Raw genomic sequence first — 15,309 nt, forward strand, 5'->3', positions numbered from 1 at the left:
GTGCAAGACGAAGAGATCCGCGCATATCTTTGCACAGAAGTTGACATCAAGAAGGCCTCCGTATTCTTTAACAGACTATTTCTAGTTTACGATGGTGTGATGACGTGAAACAGCAAGCGAAGCGGATTTTGAGTGTTAAATGTTCAGCTCTTACGTGAAACATACAATAAGTAGACAATCAGTTGTCTTCCACCTATGTAGATAATAATTGAGCAAGAAAATGAATTTTTGGTTTCCCACAATGTTGTCGTATCCCCATGGACAAGCGACGACTGGTTACCGCTTATACACCTTCGATTGTTCTAGGGAACTGGTTCGTGAATGGACAACTTGACATGTCCTGAGCACTGTAAAACGATCTGCAAGGCGTCAACTGCTGCCTATCAAGTTTACTGTGTTCTGTTGCTATTTTTCGGGCATAAAACCTAAATATATCTCGTTGATCATATGCTTATCATGGCACTGAATATCTACGCACACTTCAAACAGCATGACAATCACGGAATAGCGCCTAAGAACAAAGTTAATAGTGGGAGCAATACCGCACAATTATCTGGTGTATATTTTGGCACCAATAGCCATTTCAATTGATGTAGGTAAAGCCAGCTTCGTCCTTCCTTATATTAAATTTATTAACAACTATGTTACCACAGAAAAAGAGACGCCCCTGCTATACTTACCGCCTCCGCTGCGTGCCTCGGCGTTTCTCTCCTCCGTTGCAGTGATCAAGGCCACTAATGCTGCACACACATGGGCAGACAAGATATCAACAAGAGAAAAATCAAGGCATAACAAACGCTTCTTTACGAATCTACAGCTTCTTCAAATACGAAAAAAAATATGGTTGAAGCCAATGAGAATGCCTTCAATAGAAAACGAGAGAGCAACACTTTGTGCTAATATCTCTGGAAGCACATCAGCACAATGTTTGTACATGCGATGTATTCCAGAAATTTTGCGTGGCAGCCGCATACCGTGTCCACTGTGATGTGTTCATCACAGTCTTTCGGGGGTATTCTCAAAAGCATTCTCTTTTGTGTAATATGGGTGTATTATATACGTTGGAATTTGACAATACTCGCTTACCTGAAAATATTGCAAGGAGCAAGATGCCCGAGGTAACCTTCATCTCAGCAATGGGTCTCCTTTTCTTGCCTGTAAGGACCAATGGAAACGTACTTGGAAACGTACTTGGTTACGACACGGTGTGTGCAGAGACCCAGAATGGGAATTCAAGGGCACTAAATGATGATTATGTTTGTGCATTTGTATGCAGATATAAAACAATTGACCCTTGCGAATATTGCTACCTTGACAACAAAAACAGTTCGTAACATATGAAGCAATTGTGGCTAAATATTAGTGTCGCAACAGTAATATCTTGCACATTTCGTGGTCAGCTGATGAAGGGGATCATTTAAACTATCATAAACAAAATTATATTATTTTAAAAATATGATCCTTCTTTTGAATCTTTCACAATATTTGGTTTCAATCCATGTCAACACGTAGCACTTAAACGATAAGAGCCTTACAGGCAAATGATAAAGCAGAACACAAAACGTAATATTGTACAAACTGGACTTGTAGTAGTCTACTATTTAAAATTACTTAACATTACCCAGTTTTACGTGGTTAACAACAATGTGATTATGAGACACACCGTAATTGCGGGCTCCTGAATATTTTTCACCATCTGAGGTTCATCACGTGCCTCCAATGCACCATTCAAGTGTTGTTTCGCCTTTCGGACGCAACCAAATGCTGCCGCCGTGGAGCATATTGATAGTGCGAATTCAGGACAGACTTCTATGACTGCGCGGACAGATACGAATAACTTACCTGATGGGACTAAATGGGAGGCAGAGACGAAGTATTCGATCCACCACCTGCTACAAGGTTGACGATGGCCTACGCTGGGTGATTTTAAATGTTTCCGAGGGCCAGAAATTGCAGTACCACGTGGAGGGATATTTTGACGTACCTGTTAAGCGCACGCGCTGTCCAAGGGTGAACGCCTTTGATTTCGTGCGTTCCTGGTGTTTCCGGTTGATTTATGTTTTAAAGCAATGAATGCTTGCTGAAGAATATCTTTAGAAACAGGAATCCGGATACATTATGTTTTTATAGGTCCTATTTCTATCTTCATGACGCATTTGAACAACGCTTTAGGTTTTTGTGCCTTCCTTCTGAAAAACAACTAGGCCTATCTCACAAAGTGCACTAGGCACAATTTTTGGTAAATATTGCGCCAAAATGATTAAAAATGTCTTTAATTGCTCTTCTGCGAAACGTCACGTCACCGCAGCAATACCCACTGTTAAGAAATGCACAAACGAATCGTGGCTTTATTTTCTAATAAATTTTTCTGTTCAACCCCAAAAGCGAAACCGCGTTGCGTTGAGAACGCAAACACCTGTCACAAATGTTCTGCCACCCTGGCTTTGTAACCTGGCTAGGCAGCGAAGAAAAATACATTATGCAATTATGAGAACAACGAGATATGGGAAATGTTATTGTACGAATGAGCAGCAGATTCAGCAAGGCAGTAATACCCAAGCGACCCTTGATTGGTTTTGTTGTTTGACATTTCATGATGTGCTCACCCAACATCCTGGCGATCGCCGCTAATTACAATCCTGAGAAGCAGCTAGTAAACTTTGACCCATATCTGCAGACCAATGCGTCTCTGCAAGCATAAATCAGTATAGGGGCTGGCCTAAAAGCGTTAGTTGATTTAGAAGACACCGACAATTGGGAGATGTCGCAAGCATATGAGATAAACACACTCTTGGATAAATATACTATAATTTACGTTGCTTTGTCGTAGCAAATCAGATGCGCTACCGTGTAGTACGCTACCGTATTTTCAGAAGGCCAATACGAAGACTTGCCATACGGAAATTCGGGGGAGCTTCCAGATTAGATGTGCGTACGGCAGCGGCAGTTGCTTCCTTCTTCGATGACTGCAAATCATACAATCGTTCAAGGGCAATGCGATGCGCCAAATGCGTCAAAGCTGACAGGCATTCTTTGTTCAAGGTTGTACGCTAGGAGGATGTGTTAACTGAACAGCTGGCTCTCGGCTAAACACTAGGTAAAACGACGACAAAGAAGTGGTTTTGTGACGGTATGTTTTGATGGCTTTGGTGGCCTAAAGCAGGGTGGTGTCAAGACCTCACTGATTGGCAGAGACGTACATCGCCAGCACTTCCTTCCTTCAGTTCAGCCGTTTGCTGAGCCAATGTGTGTGTCTACGCTAATACGCAGTGCTTACTGTCAACACGTTACAAGCAGTTTTATTAATTTTCCGTTTTCATTCAACATCGTTGATAATTTTTGTCTGGAAGACGGCTGGGACCGTGAAACTAACTTTAGGGTTATATCCATATCCAGCGGACGGGCTAAGCCCAATCAGAAAACAAAAAATGAATGTAAGTTCCTCCGCAAAGTATGGCTACGGCAAGCACAGTTTTATCGCTCTCCTGTAATTATTAAAGCCAGAAAAGAAAGAGAGCGAGAGGTGAAGGTGGTAATGGGTGAGCCTCGCATTTTCAATGGTGTATCGCAGCAGTTACAAGAGAGAAGGGAAGGTGCTGCTGGTGACGACTGTCTTTCATGAATATACAGAAGGCAGCTGTGGAGAAAAATAGTTTGCCTTTGTAAAATACATGACTGTTAAATGTAATCAGAAAGTGGAAGGAGGAAAAAGAAGGGTATAACGTTCACGGATAGTTGGTTTTAAAAAAAAGTACAAACCAGAATGAACCGGTGACGTGAGCTGGCGCAAGTGCCAACAAGATTTCTTTTTGTTTGGTCTTCTAGCTCACTGAACAATGGGAGGCATTTAAATGGGTCCACACTGAAGAATACGTCATGTATCCCACCATGCATATACTTAACCAGCGTATCTGTGTGGTGGTTCAGTCGGTGAGTATGATAGCTGTGTTTGTGTGTCGGTGGGTGAGGAAGGCGCTGGATAGCTGCTGCGATTGCCTGTAAATCGGCTTTTGTGGAATGCCCTGTACCTACGCGCCCGGTCGGTGCTATGCGTATGCGGTATCCGACTACGAAAAAGTAGACTCCTTTCCCTGTGAACTTGCGTCTTCATAGTAATATGTGCCTTGAGTATTACGCGCTCTTTCCTACAGCCTCGTTTTATTCCAGTTTTCAATGGATCCAGGCTTTAAAAAACCGTACCAGCGTGTGCCTAATTAAGGAGAGACACGGTGAGTCATCACGTTTAAACAGGATCAACTACTCACCGGCAAACGGAAAGATCCGGCTTTACTTGCTTTGGTTAAATGCCTGCAGCATGACATCTAAATGCGCCCGAAACAGCTGCCAATGTTATGCGGCTATACAGATGCTTAGCCAGACAAAATAAACACGCCCCCTATCCACATCTCAACAGTCAGACAATTACAGATTGCTTGGCACAACATCATGGCCGAATTCATCGAAGCTCAGAAAATCAATCACATCGAAAGATGGGAAAGTACATTGACTGGAAAGCACGTACTCAGGCAACTACGATATCCAACAGCAGAGTCTGCCCCGAGCGAGCCCCTGTCGATCGCACCAAACATCAAAGAAAACATTATAATAGCCTCCATACCTCGGAATATGCACCGCGAACACCATAAATGCAGGCGCGCTGCAAGTGTAATGGCACTGCACCAACCATACGGCAACGACCTCGACACCTTCTGTGCAGACGCCGCGTGCCACCCCGACATTACAGCTAAAGTAGTAACGGTGGCCGACTGGAAGGGCGATCAGCCACAGTACGTATCAGCCACAATATGCACTGACAACTGCATGGAAGAACCAGCCATAGCACTCGCCATCAGCGCTCAACCCCCTAGGTGTAAGATCATATGTATTCTTATGGATCCCCAGCAAACGTGTCGAAACGACGCACAAGGACCGATTTCACTGCTCGATCATAAAATGCTACACAAGAAGCAATATATTCGCCGAGTAGACTTAGTCTAGCTAGCTGGGCACGCGTCTGTCCCTGGGAATGAGCGCGTTCATGCGACAGCCCGAGGCCTCAACCTCCAGGTGCCGGTCGCTTACAGCTTCGCTGTCCAACCACGATCACAGCATTCATTGGAGCCACAGTCTTTTAGCCTACCCAGTACCCCGATAAATGTACTTTCTATAGAGATCACCCAAGTCTCTACCATTCGACGTGGGAATGCTCCAAACCACACGGCCTACCGAGAATGCTCAATGCGTCCCCATCCAAGTGGGAAGCCACTCTTTCCAGCACAGCTTTGGATGACTAGCGATACCTGATCGACCGGGCCCGTCGGATAGCAGAGGCAAATGTGGCCCTAGGCGGAGGCCTCCACCATCTAGGACTTCATCACAAAACGACGAATAAAGTTTTCTACCCCAAATACATATTACGCGGCGAAACCATGGTTGGGTACATGCCACCTGCAACAATTCGATAGTTTAGCTAGACTTTGGGAAATTTCTGCCACTGTCTCAGTTCACACTCAATGCCACAAAATACGGATTCAGTCTCGTGTGTTTTGGATGAGAAATTTATATGCAAGGGAAATGTGCCTTTGTTTCCTGCTGATTCAGCACTCGTGAGATTCAACCGGGTAAGTTGAACGTAGGCAATGTGACGTCATATTCAGCGTGGACTTGTCTTGAATTGCCTACATTCTTCAGTGGTCCAGAAGACCAAAGGAAATGTAAATCTTGTCGGCCCTTTCGCCATCTCGCATCGATTGTTCTTTTTGGCCTGTATTGTTAAACATCTTTAGGATCACCTGTCCGAATCTGTTATACCATTCCTTTTCCTGCTTCTGCTTTCCTATCCACATTCTACCATCTGTTTATTGTCTACAATGGCCCACTATTTTCCTCCACACGTATACGTTCCTTATAGTCCTGAAATACTTTCATCTGCCCTAACACCTTGCCTTTCCTCTTGCAAGTACTGGTGTGGGCATTGGAACCCGGTGTCCATGTTTCAAGCTGCGCTAGCTACGCAACGCGCAGTGACGGCCGTAAGTCTGAGACGCGCGAAAAGAAATTATCATCATCATGAGTTAGAAATTAAAATCATGAGTAGATGGAAAGTTCGCGAGTAATTCCGGAAAATGCTGGGCTACGATCGGCCAGCTGCGCTGTTTCAAGCACTGCGCGGCCGTGTGCTAGGATAAGCGTTTTTTTCGACGGTCTTAACCAGACCACCGGAAAGGGAAAGAGCGTCTTCACGATCCTATACGCCCCGAGTTGCAGACAAAATCAGAGATTTAGCGTTATACCTTCGCCTCAAAGCAGATCTCCATGCTTCCTAAAAAACTCAAGGCAAAGGGAAAGAAATATGTAACAGGAAAATAGAAAAATATTAAAAAGTGATTCTAAATGTTGGCAGTCAGCCTAATCCTACGTAACGTACACACAGTGCTCAGTAAACGGCTCAGCGGCACTATGACAGATGTGCTGGCGGTGTATCTCTGGCAATGTCGTCGACACCATCTTGCCTTAGAGGACCTTAGCCAACAGCACTTGCGCTCACGACACCTCTTGTTCCTCGCCGTTTTAACTACTGCTAAGCCGCCAACAAGATTAAAAATTTCACACCAAGCTACCTCCTAGCTTACATCTGTGTAAAAATCAAGCTTGTCAGCTTAGGTTCAGCACGCGCGTCAGATTTATTTATTTATTTATTTATTTATTGAAAATACTTTCAGGGCCCGAAGGCACTACAGAAAGGAGGAGGGAGAAACTGACAAGACGTACAACTAACAAAAATAATACAAAGCATTTTGTAAAGCAATCTTGAACTCGTGGTCATTTGTTATGCTTGCGATTGTGGAGGGAAGGTGGTTCCATGCGACGCCTGTTCTAGGAACAAAAGAGTCATTACACAATTTTGTGCGACAAGACGGTAGACCAACCTTGAAGCGATGATCGGTCCTTGAAAAAATATAATGAGGTAGATGAAACAGGATGTCCTTTAAATCGTTGTTATAATGATAGATTTTGTGAAAATAATTAAGGCGAGATGACTTTCGACGCAACGAAAGGTCAGGCAAGTTTAGGGTTTGCTTCATAGACGTGACACTGGAATGACGTAAATAATTCGATAAGATGAAACGTGCAGCGCGATTCCGAATAGCTTCAAGAGTTTGAATGAGGGTGGTCTGAGTACGATCCCATATGGCGCATGCGTACTCTAACTTAGAACGTACCAGGGTTTTGTAAAGTGTTAACTTCAGGGACGATGGGGTATCAAAAACATTTTTGGTGCCCCATCAAAAAAAAAAAAAAAACATTGCGCTACCATGGTTGTGCAACTCGAAGTCCTCGCTTAAGCAGGTGGCTGCCGTTGCCATAGACACATGTGCCTTTCGGGAAGCTCTCTCGAACTCCCGTATAATACGCAGGCGCGTCGGCATTTGTGGAAATCTTGTATCGTGCTACACGGTACCCTACTAAGTTATCCAGCGACAAACCAACGTAAATATAATGTATTTTACCTGTACAGAGTAATAAATTATTGAGGCTCCCTAAGACGTTTTTCAGGGCCATCGTGAAGAGAAAACGAGCAACATGTAAACAAGCGTTTAGTTGTTCACATAGTTACATGGACATTCATCGTTTTCGAGCCTAGCCACATTACAGTGAAAAGGAGGCAGAACATGGGTGAAATGCGCATATGTTTTCAAGACATTGCCATGCCCATTAAAAAAATTGTGTACTCTTGTCGCACTAAAGAAAACATTTTTGTCTATACAGTAGAGCAGCGATTACTGCGTGATGATACACGTATATAGAGTTTTGAGGCTCAAGGGCCAAGTATGGTCAAAGAGCGCCAAGCGATACTTGTGTGCATACGTACACGTGGGCCTTGTGTCAGATTTATTTAGAGTCACAGAAGAGAAATTTAGGATGCTTTCAATCACAGTATTATAAAATTTACTATAAATCGTTCCTATAGTGCATTTTATAAGACTGTAGGCCTAGCCGTCTGGTTTTTTGTATTCTTTTGTAAGGAAGGTAAATAAAACCTTTACAAGCTTCTGATCTTTCATGCTTAGGTTGTCGATAAGAAAATTATGTATCCGGTTTCCTGTAGTTGAGTATATTGTTCAGCAAGCATTCATTGTTTTAAATGTTTAACCAAGAAGGAAAACCATGGGAACACGACATCACGTCCGTTCACCCATGCACAGCACGTCCGCTACGCATCTGCCGCCAGCATTTCCTCCACGTGCACGACAATATATTGCCGTAGGAGAGATTTAAAAGAGACGCAGCGTCAGGCCTTCGTTAAGCTTCTCAGCAGTTGTCGGATCGATTACTTGGTCTCCGCCTGGCATTAAGTCCCATAAGGTGGGTTATTCATATCTCTGCGGGCATGCGACACATTCTCTCCTGGATTCGCTCTATTATTTGCTGCAGAGCGGCCGCATTTGACTTGGGCGAAATGCGAAACATCCCTTTTACTATGCCTTGGGTGCATGTATAGAACACCGTGCCTCATAATCACATTGTGATTTTCGCACGTAGAACAAGATTATTTATTTAATAATTTAGGGTGATTGTGTAAGCGCGCCCGTTATCTAGATTATAGTGTTTTACGTTCTGCTATATCAGTTCCCTGAAAATATTTAATGCATAAGCGATATGTATTGATATAGCTTTCAAGTACGTGTCCTGAAAGAATCGAAAGGAAAAGTCTTATTTTTGAGCACACATAGCTTTCCTGTTTATAATAGTTTAAATAAGTGCATTCATCAGCTTACCGAAAAGTGTGCTAAAATTACTGTTGCCAAAATGATACTTAGACATAACTGCTTCTTTAGTAACCAGCTTTTTTTGTTGCCAAGGTAGTAGGATTCTCCAGCGCCAATTGATGCCGGAACTGGTTTGTTAATGTTTTAGATCTGCATACAAATGCATAAGGACAACCAGCATTCAGTCCCCTAGAATTACTGTTCTGGGCATGTATAGGATCAGTGTCTCAAATTCTCTTCAACCATTGGTCCTTTTAGGCAAGAAAAGCAGACCTACTTCTAAGATGAAGGGTGCCTCTGGCATCTTGCTCCTTGTATTACTTACAGGTAAGTGAATCATGAAAACATGTTTTGTTTTCCACGCCAATCTTACAGTAAATTCAATCCTTTTGAAAATACACCTCAAGTTGTTTATTGAACACGGAACAATGTAAACACCCTACAGCAGCCGCGCAGAATTTTCAGGAATACATTGCTTACACAAACATTGTAATTGGCTGAGTCGATTATTATTCGCCCAAAATTATAGAAGCTCGTCTTCTGCTATTCAAGGCAATCCTATTGGCGGCACGCCCTTTTTCAAATATCAAACAAGCTATACATTTGCCATGAAACGTTCACTATCGCTTGGTTTTTCTCTTGCTGATATCTTATCTTCCCATGTGTGTGCAGCATTGGCTGCCATGGTCACTGCAACTGAAGAGAGAAACGACGTGGCAGGTCGTGGAGGCGGTAAGTATAAGTGGCATCTCTGCTTATATTGTAACATATGTGCTAATAGGTTTATTTTTACCAAGAACGAAGCCGCCTTTATCTACATCCATTGTATGTGTAATTGGAGAAAAATTGTACCGTAGTAAAAGGGGTGTCATTGCTTGCATTTATAAGGTTTTTCATGGGCGCTGTTATGTGATTGTCATGAATATGTATATATGGACACTTAGTCCCACGATAAGCTGCTGCTGTAGGTTAGCTGCAGCTACAGATAAATCTTACTGCACTGATGACTTGTCCTGTTATCAATTCACGAACGAGTTTCCTAGAACAACTTCAGCTGTATTGCAGTAGCTTGCCGTCGCATTATCTTCGGGGACACGAAAAGCTTCTCGACAACCATGAATTCTTTTTCTTGCTCTAATATTATTCATATAATCGCTAGTTTTATCATTCTGCTGTAAGACGCGGAACACTTGCCTGACACTTGACCCTCGCGATGAGTTGCGCTTGCTGTGTCACATCCTCAAGGTGTCGTAATATAGAAATAGCCTGGTAAAGAATATGGAAGCTTTTATCATGTGAATTTTTTGCAAACATGCGTGTGGTTCACTTCACCTTGCTTACAGAATATAATAATTGATATAAGTATTACTTTTATTGGTATAATAAATCAGCTGAGAGCAAGAGCAATTTTTCTTTAACGCGTTAAGTATGTCGAAACTTTGCAGTTTCCTGATTAACAAACCGTATGCAACGAGACAATGTTAACCCAATTGCTTAAGCAGCATGCCTCAGCATGTTAGTTGATCTGAATTAACACAGCATTATCTCTGTGCTGCAGGTTATGGAACGGGATGCCCAGACGCCGCTGCCTGCACAGCAAGCTGCAAAAGCCGTGGCTTCCTGCTAGGCGTGTGCCTTGCACCTCTACTGCAAGTCTGTTTGTGCTCATAATGTATAATCGAGCCCGTCATCAGCCAGCAATAAAGGTCGCTTGCAAGCGCACTCATTAAATGTGTCATGTTACTGTCTCCGAATCAGACTTGTACACGTTACAAGTCAGTTACATGAAACCGATTACAATTATAATTACAAAAATCAATAATATATTTGATTATAGTTCCTAATTGCCGGTGCATAAATATAACTGATCAACTTGGGCAAGGGTGCGTCTGCTGAAGGACGAATCCCGACATAAAAAAAACATAACTGTTTATTTGACCCGCAAAGGCAGCGGGCGAGCATACCGACGGTCCGCTCGTATCGGTTGCGATAAGAAAGAGGCCAATCTTCCAAGCCGGGCAGCCGTGTTTTTTAGCCATCGTCGGTGACGCACACCTCGGGTGACGCTGCGGTGGTGCTGTGTTTTTATCGGAAATGCTGTGCAGCGTGTATTGCCGCGTTATGCTGGGCCGGAAGATAACGAGGCCGAGGCTGCGCGGAAATATGCGCATGAGTGTATCACCATATCAACCCCCCCTGCGGAGTGGAGAGCCCTCAGGCATAGAGAAAGGAGGTCAACAAGAGCGGACACTCCCGTAAAGCCCAGCGGCCGAATTGACAGCAGCGCGCCTAGCGGTCGGCATCAATCACTTCCGTTTTCGGTTTTGGCCGCGCGCATTTTGAACGCTAGCTAAGACGCCGGCTGTGCTTTTTTTTTCTCTTCTTCTTTTGCCCGAATGCGCACGGTCTTCGTTCGGAATAGGTTTATTATTTGGTAAAAATGAGTGCAAACGATCTTGTCAAGTCCCATCGAATCCCTGCCACGTGCAATTTCAAAAAGTAGACGCAAGACTCCTTGTGAAATGAGGAAATATTTATTTTGCTCTGTACAAAAGCTCGTTCCGCGCTTTTTGTGCGTGCATCCAACGTTGTGAACCTAGGTAAGCAGTAGTTCCCGTATGAAGCTCCACCGGACGGCATCATCTGAAAAAAAGTAAATTACAAGAATAGTACATTTATAAGCATGTTACAAGCATGTCGCATTTGGTATTGAGGTATAGGAATACTGCGCGTAGAGGCGAGACGTGCGAAAGCGGTGAATGGGCGGCTTTACAAACAAAAGCAATTCGCTTTTACATACATGGCGTAGAAAATACCCGACTCATCCCAAACAATACCATAAAATATGAAAACATCTGATTTCCAAGCATTCCCCAATTTCCGGGCATTATTTCTTGCACTTTAGCAGCACAAGTACAGGGGCGACTTCGCGTTTCCAAAGCTTGGCATCGGGCGACGCGACGGTACGCTACATACACAGAGACGGACACAACAGAGGCTACCAGCGGGACCATGCTAGACGTTTGCAGAATGCCTTCTACTCGCACTCAAGACAAATGCGTGGGTGCAAAGCCTGTTTTCAGTCCTTTAGAAGACGGAATTTTCGAATTGCAAATTTCTGATATGTTTGTTCCTCGGCGTTATCTTTCGCGCGTTCTGCCGGCGCCAGCAACACTCTCCCATGTTATCACTCGTGGCAATCGCCCATCACGTTTTCTAGAGGCGGGAGTACCGAAAGAAGGTATATGTTGGTGCGGGGCCACAAAAAACGTCACGAACTTGTCCTTCTAAGATTCATTACACGCCAAATTGACTTTATCAGCACGGCCGAGCTGCTTATCGCTAACTGCGTCACAGCGTGCTGTGCGGCCAGCGTGCCTCAAAAGCTAGTACGCCAAAAAGTAACGAAATTACTATTCAGTAATGTCTGGCGTCAGCGAAAGCGGCACAATCTTTTAGCATACAGAAAGAAATTCAACAAGAGGCGACAAAACTGGGAACAGGAAACACGTCCCCGTAGGCCATGCTATAATATTCATGCCGAACGTTTGCTGCCGCGAGCATCGAAAAAAAAGAAAATGAAATTAAGTTAACAGACATTGATTTATTTTTAAATTCTTTGCCGTGAAAACTAAAATGTTTTGCGTATAAATGAAGTTAAACTTTGCGACTTATTTTTCTTGCCTTCGGGCTTCCATCTCGGCTCGCAAACACGTCACTTCACCCCAAGTTAAACAGCGCGAGGTGTCGAAGCGCAATAAAGTGGTTTTAGCACAAATAAGCAACCAGAATAAGTGTACCAACCAATGAATCCGTGCTTGCCGTGTCTCGAAAATACCGGTAAAAATTTTAAATCCAGGAGAGAGGTCACGTGGGAGGTGGATGATGATGAACGTTATTTTGCGTTTATAATGACGAAAAACAATGGTGTCACTACTCAAGAGTAGGATGTAAATTAGGAATAATAAATACGTACTCTTTGTCATAAAATAAAACACTTCGATAAGTGTGGGAGTAAGTTCGTAGAGAAAGAGAGCAATCGAGAGAGGAAAGGCAGGGAGGTTAACCAGAAGTCAGTTTCCGGTTTGCTACCCTACACTGGGGTGGGGGTTAAAGGGGTTGGAGAGAGTGCAAAGACAGAGAGAGAGCGAAAAAAAAAGACAGGCATAGGTAACAAAGGAGGCGTTCCAATCACAGACGTTCACACAGGTCAGTGGACTTCAGGAACTGCAGGAGCGCTTGCACGGCCTTCTGATGCGATGTTGAGTCGCGTCGATGTTGCAGAATTCTTTCTTCCGATAACGGCTGGTCGTCCAACTGGTTCAGCACGACGGAGAGCGATTGTCTCTGCACACTGTATTGTGGGCACTGACAAAGAACATGGCGAATCGTTTCCGCGTCTCCACAATTGTCACATGCTGCACTGTCGGCCATCCCTATGCGGAACGCGTAGGCATTGGTGAACACGACGCCCAACCATAGCCTACACAGAAGGGTCGCATCTCTTCGGGGAAGTCTTGTTGGAAGTCGAAGGCTTAAGGTTGGATCCAAGGTGTATAATCGGGCGTGCATAAAATGTGGTTTATTCCGGTCTAATGAAATGCATTGGCGTGCAAGTAGGCGGAGCATCCTTGCAGCATCTGTCCTAGACAGCGGGATCGATGGGCGGTTGTCTTGTTCATGAGCTGAACGAGCAGCTTGATCGGCAAGTTCATTGCCAATAATGCCACAGTGACTTGGCAGCCACTGAAAGATTATTTCGTGTCCTTTCTCAGTCAGGTGGTGTATGGACTCTGTGATTTCTAAAACCAGTTGTTCCTGTGGACCGCGCCGGGAGTAAGTTTGTAGGTTGAAATTGCCTCTAGCGGGAGACGACGGAACTCACCAGGGCAATTTTTTTGCAAACGCACTAGGCTTGGTTTATTAGCCGAGCCCGCGCGGTCAATTTTTTCGCCCTCTGTGGCCATTTGTTGAACTTGAGAGTGTGAGAGCCCTGGTTAGACGCCATGACACACTGATTAACGCTTGAAAATGCCAAGTTGGATGTTACTAACATATCCGTCAGTCAAGCTGCTGAAGTACAAAACCTGTGCGCACCACGTTAGCACAAGTAGACATTAGCACTAATACCGAGCACGCACTTAAGCACTGTCGTGTACAAGGCAAACACTGCGCATACGCACGGCCCTTACATATAGCTGCGGTTTGCTACTTAGCCTGGTTCTGCGGCCGCCACGGGGTGTCATGATGAGTCCACTGGGAAAGCGCACTGTAGTTCGCTGACGACCACCGCGCTTTGCTTAGGTTTGGCACGTTTGGATAATTGGCGCGTCACAGCGCAAATCGGAAGTAGTGCAGTCTACACTAACATCCGTCAACCACTTGAACTGGGCTCCACGGTGATATTCAATAGGGGGAGCGTTGTGCGCACACCGCGCTGCTCCTTAACCTTCTCAGTGCTAATCAATGAAGGAGTGGAAGAAGTGCGAACGCTGTGTTTGTTTGGCAATTACTCCGAGTCCGCTGAACGCATTGAAAAACTTCTTTGCCGCAAAATGTTTTTAAAAAAGCCTATTTTAACTTCAAATGCATTTCTCCACTTCGACAAAAAGTCGTTCAGGGCTTTTTGAAGAAAAACATGAACGTTAGATGGCAAAATAAAAGTTAAAATATAATAAAAAATTGGTGCAGCTTCACACTAGTGGGGCGAACACGGGGCAAATAGCGAAGCTGGCGCCCCCACCTAGCTTTGTCTCGGTTCGGCCAAGTTTCTATGAGGTTATGCTTCGAGACTCGGCCACGTTTGGCGCAAGATCACCCCGGAATCATTCACAGCCCCAGGAGCAGCCAACACTCGGTCATTAGAGTATGTGGACGCTTCTGGTCGCTACGTTGGCCGCTAATTCCGGTTCTTCTGCGCAACGCCGAGGTTTCGGTGCCTCGTAGGCGTCGCGATAATTGGGGTCGGACCGGAGTCGTCTTACTCGCTCTCGAGTAGCTGTGCGGAGGCATTGGTGCCGCGCTCCCTCGGCTTTAGGAGCAGCGGTCTTCTTCGGCCTCCCCATATTCGCGGCTATGTGCTCGGCGAGGAGACTGCGGGGCTTTAGTGTCGCGACTGTGGACAGCGCTCTGTGGGCTCGGTTGCTGTACCACAATGCAGACAACTAACCCGTTGCTCTTCGCTACGCAGGTTGGTAACAAGTATTCTCTTTTTGCAAAAAGATCTAGCAATTACCTTCTGGTGCAGCTGCCGAGCCCCCGGCGCAGTGTCGCTATTGTTGTTGAATGTGTTCTTGCAGTTCGCTCTTTCTTCTCTTATCAGGAGACATCGAATCAAACCCGGGTCCCGATAGTGCTGACCTTGTACTAAAAGAACTGCAGAAACTAACAGCCGGCCAAAAGGAAATAATTACAGAAATGAAAGATATTAAGAGCTAACTACTGGCGACGAACAAGTTGGTGTTGGACTTGAAATCCCGAATGACAGTCGTCGAAAATCTTTGCCAAAGCATGATCCCTTTACGAACTGAAATCGAAG

The sequence above is a fragment of the Dermacentor silvarum genome, chromosome 9 (assembly GCF_013339745.2).
Source record: "Dermacentor silvarum isolate Dsil-2018 chromosome 9, BIME_Dsil_1.4, whole genome shotgun sequence".
In the NCBI taxonomy this organism is placed as follows: Eukaryota; Metazoa; Arthropoda; class Arachnida; order Ixodida; family Ixodidae; genus Dermacentor; species Dermacentor silvarum.